This window comes from Oncorhynchus masou, chromosome 17 (assembly GCF_036934945.1).
Source record: "Oncorhynchus masou masou isolate Uvic2021 chromosome 17, UVic_Omas_1.1, whole genome shotgun sequence".
NCBI classification, from domain to species: Eukaryota; Metazoa; Chordata; class Actinopteri; order Salmoniformes; family Salmonidae; genus Oncorhynchus; species Oncorhynchus masou.
This window is the reverse complement of record NC_088228.1, coordinates 4,799,427-4,805,007: the sequence shown is the minus strand read 5'-3', so window position 1 is coordinate 4,805,007 and position 5,581 is coordinate 4,799,427.

The following is a 5,581-nucleotide window of genomic DNA, read 5'->3' as shown; positions in this document are numbered from 1 at the left end:
AACACACACGCACACGCACACACACACACACACACACACACACACACACACACACACACACACACACACACACACACACACACACACACACACACACACACACACACACACACACACACACATAAACCCATACACACACACACACACATAAACCCATACACACACACACACACACATAAACCCATACACACACACACACACACACACATAAACCCATACACACACACACACATAAATCCATAACACACACATACACACACACACACACACAAATCCATACACACACACACACACACACACACACACACACACACCCATACACACACACACACACACACACATAAACCCATACACACACACACACACACATAAATCCATACACACACACACACACACACACATAAACCCATACACACACACACACACACACATAAACCCATACACACACACACACACACACACACACACACACACACACACACACACACACACACACACACACACACACACACACACACATAAACCCATACACACACACACACACATAAACCCATACACACACACACACATAAACCCATACACACACACACACACATAAACCCATACACACACACACACATAAACCCATACACACACACACACACACACACACACATAAACCCATACACACACACACACACACATAAACCCATACACACACACACACACACACACACACACATAAACCCATACACACACACACACACACACATAAACCCATACACACACACACACACACACACACACACACACACACACATAAACCACATAAACCCATACACACACACACACACACACACACACACACACACACACACACACACACACACACACACACACACACACACACACACACACACACACATAAACCCATACACACACACATAAACCCATACACACACACATAAACCCATACACACACACACACACACACAAACCTATACACACACACACAAACCTACACACACATACCCGATACATCTATTTGGCATTTGAGGAAGCCTGAAATGCATCAGTTCAGACCGAATGAATCCATAAATGTTGACTTAATGCGTTGGCATTTCCCTTCCTCTTCCTGCAGCGCTGCAATGCTCAGTCAATGGAACCACTGTCAGAAGGGGCATCAAAATGTGTGATATTTACTCTGCTCATATAGCGTATATCTCTGTCCCTCCACATTTACTCTGCTCATATAGCGTATATATCTGTCCCTCCTAAGCCTCAGCACATTTACTCTGCTCATATAGCATATATCTCTGTCCCTCCTAAGCCTCAGCACATTTACTCTGCTCATATAGCGTATATATCTGTCCCTCCTAAGCCTCAGCACATTTACTCTGCTCATATAGCGTATATCTCTGTCCCTCCACATTTACTCTGCTCATATAGCGTATATCTCTGTCCCTCCTAAGCCTCAGCACATTTACTCTGCTCATATAGCGTATATATCTGTCCCTCCTAAGCCTCAGCACATTTACTCTGCTCATATAGCGTATATATCTGTCCCTCCACATTTACTCTGCTCATATAGCGTATATCTCTGTCCCTCCACATTTACTCTGCTCATATAGCATATATCTCTGTCCCTCCACATTTACTCTGCTCATATAGCGTATATATCTGTCCCTACTAAACCTCAGCACATTTACTCTGCTCATATAGCACACGGGTGGTTTTTAGATGTCCACTACCAATGCAAACACATCCCAGCCTTTTGTTATAACAGCTTTCAGCTATCAAATCACAGGCCACCCAGTCTGAAATCATTAATTAAACACACACACTCACTCACTACACACACACACACACACACACACTCACACACACACACACACACAGGACAGTTACAGTGGCTGACTAATGTTTTATATCAAAGGACAGCTTATCGTTGAAATAGTTGAGACAACCTGCATTGACCTGCTCTATTGAAAAAGTCCATGTCAGAATAACAACATTATCACAACAACATTATCATAACAGCATTATCACAACAACATTGTCATACCAGCATTATCACGACAGCACTATCACAACAACATTGGCATAACAGCATTATCACAACAGCATTGTCATACAAGCATTATCACGACAGCATTATCACAACAACATCATCACAACAGCATTATCACAACAACGTTGTCATACCAGCATTATCATGACAGCACTATCACAACAACATTATCATAACAGCATTATCACAACAACATTGTCATACCAGCATTATCACGACAGCGCTATCACAACAACATTATCATAACAGCACTATCACAGCAACATTATCATAACAGCATTATCACAACAACATTGTCACGACAGCACTATCACAACAACATTATCATAACAGCACAACAACATTATCACGACAGCACTATCACAACAACATTATCATAACAGCACTATCACAACAACATTGTCATACCAACATTATCACGACAGCACTATCACAACAACATTATCATAACAGCACTATCACAACAACATTGTCATAACAGCATTATCAGAACAACATTGTCGTAACAGCATTATCACAACATCGTGTACGACATTATCATAACAAAGTTATCGTAACACCGTTATCACATCGACATGATCAGAATAACGTTATCTTGGCATTGTTATTGTGTCATTATCATAACAACATTATCATTACAGCCTTGTCACAGCAACAGTTTCGTACCAATATTATCATAAAAATATTAGCATCATAGCCACATTAGCCATACATCATTACCATAACAGCATTGTCAGAATAACACTATCACATCATTATCACAGCAACATTGGCATCAATGCTGTTATCGTAACAGCATTATCAGACAAGATTACTAACATTTTGTTCGAAATATTACCACACAACTTAGTCATAACAACAACATTATCCCAACAACATTATCATAACAACAGCAATATCACAGCAACATTATCGTAACAACAACGTTATCACAACGGCATTATCATAACAACAGCGATATCACAGCAACATTATCATAACAACAACAGTATCACAACAACAGTATCATACCGGCAACATTATCACAAAAACATTATCATAACAGCAGCAATATCCCCTCAACATTATCGTAACAACAACATTATCACAACAACATTATCGTAACAACACCATTATCACGACAACATTTCCATACCAGCAACATTATCACCAAACCTTATCATAACAACAACATTAGCACAACAACATTAGCACACTCTATTCACCAGCTTGGCCTTGTTCTTTATTTAATTCTTAGAAGCGTTGGTAGTAATAGTATTCAAGTGACAGAGGTTTCAGTCTTCACTGTGTCTATAAAGGGCAGAGGTGTCAGTCTTCACTGTGTCTATAAGGGCAGAGGTTTCAGTCTTCACTGTGTCTATAAGGGCAGAGGTTTTCAGTCTTCACTGTGTCTATAAAGGGCAGAGGTTTCAGTCTTCACTGTGTCTATAAGGGCAGAGGTAAATAAATTAGCTCTTCTCCAGTGACCAACTAAATGACCATACATTTTCTCATATAGTTTCACAATGACTGAAACTAACCTATTACAACTGTATTATTACCCCCACATATCAATTACAGTACACCCTCTCTCCCACTTTCTCTCTCTATCTCTGTTTCTCTCTCTCTCTCTCTCTCTCTCTCTCTCTCTCTCTCTCTCTCTCTGTATCTCTCTGTCTCTATCTCTCTCTGTCTCTGTCTCTGTTGCTCTCTCTCTCTCTCTCTCTTGCTCTCTCAATTCAATTCAATTCAATTCAAGGGCTTTATTGGCATGGGAAACATGTGTTAACATTGCCAAAGCAAGTGAGGTAGATAATATAGCAAGTGAGGTAGCAAGTGAAGTAGATAATATATAAAGTGAATATATAAAGTGAAATAAACAATACAAATTATCAGTAAACATTACACATACAGAAGTTTCAAAACAATAAAGACATTACAAATGTCATATTATATATATACAGTGTTTTAACAATGTACAAATTGTTAAATTGGAAGTGACCGCAGGGGTAGCCTAGTGGTTAAAGTGTTGGACTAGTAACCAGAAGGTTGTGAGTTCAAACCCCCAAGCTGACAAGGTACAAATCCTGTCGTTCTGCCCTGAACAGGCAGTTAACCCACTGTTCCCAGGCCGCTATTGAAAATAAGAATGTGTTCTTAACTGACTTGCCTAGTAAAAGAAAGGTAAAATTAAAAAAAAAAAAGGACACAGATAAAATAAATAAGCATAAATATGGGTTGTATTTACCATGGTGTTTGTTCTTCACTGGTTGCCCTTTTCTCGTGGCAACAGGTCACAAATCTTGCTGCTGTGATGGCACACTGTGGAATTTCACCCAGTAGATATGGGAGTTTATCAAAATTGGATTTGTTTTTCGAATTCTTTGTGGATAACAAGTCTCTCTGTCTCTGTTTCTCGCTCTCTTTCTATCTCTCTCTCTCTCTCGCTCTCTGTCTCTCTCTGTCTCTCTCTGTCGCTCTCACTATCTCTCTCTCTCTCACTCTCTTTGCCTCTCTTTACAACACAAGAAAACATCTGATTGTCTTCAGCTAGCTTTAGTTCCTGTTTCCTGTGGATGTTGACAAATCACATCGCAACTTGTTATTTTAGATAGTGTGATTGCAGCCAGGCCTCCCGTAGACCATAATTACCTAGGTGTTCCTGCTGAATAATTATGTCTTTATTCTGCAAGAGTTTTGGGTTTGTTCATGTGTTCAACAATAATTCCACACACACACACACACACACACACACACACACACACACACACACACACACACACACACACACACACACACACACACACACACACACAGTGTTATGCTGCAGTGTGATGCGTGAGGATCTCTGAACACTCAATTGTACCAAAGCCTGCATTTCTAATGAAACTTTGAGTTGATTTCTGTTATGCTACCGTATGATAAATATGTCATATATATAAATATGTATATTGTGTTATTGATATGTTGTTAGGAACGTTAGATCAAATAGTGTAATGAAATAACAAGAGCTGCCCGTATCCATTTCGAATCGGTATCATCATTGCCGACCATGATACATTATTCAATGTGAGCCACGTCCTTGTTGTTGAGTATTAATAAAAGAGGTCTCTCCTTTTCCCCCCCCCAGGGGCTGCCTGGTACATCAGGAGAGAAGGGAGAGAACGGGGACGCCGACCCCGATGGTAAGGCGGCCATTTTGGGAATCACACCAGAGTACAAATGGCCAAGTAGACTCCAAGCTACTTGATTGGATCCAGCCTGTTGTGATGTCACGGTCTTAATGTTTATTGTTTGTTTTTATGTTGACATGGTGTTATTGTTGATTTTTTTGTATTGACCTGGTGTTATTGTTGATTGTTTGCATTGACCTGGTGTTGTTGTTGATTGTTTGCGTTGACATGGTGTTGTTGTTGATTGTTTACGTTGACATGGTGTTATTGTTGATTGTTTACGTTGACATGGTGTTGTTTGTTGATTGTTTATGTTGACATGGTGTTATTGTTGATTGTTTGCGTTGACATGGTGTTGTTGTTGATTGTTTATGTTGAC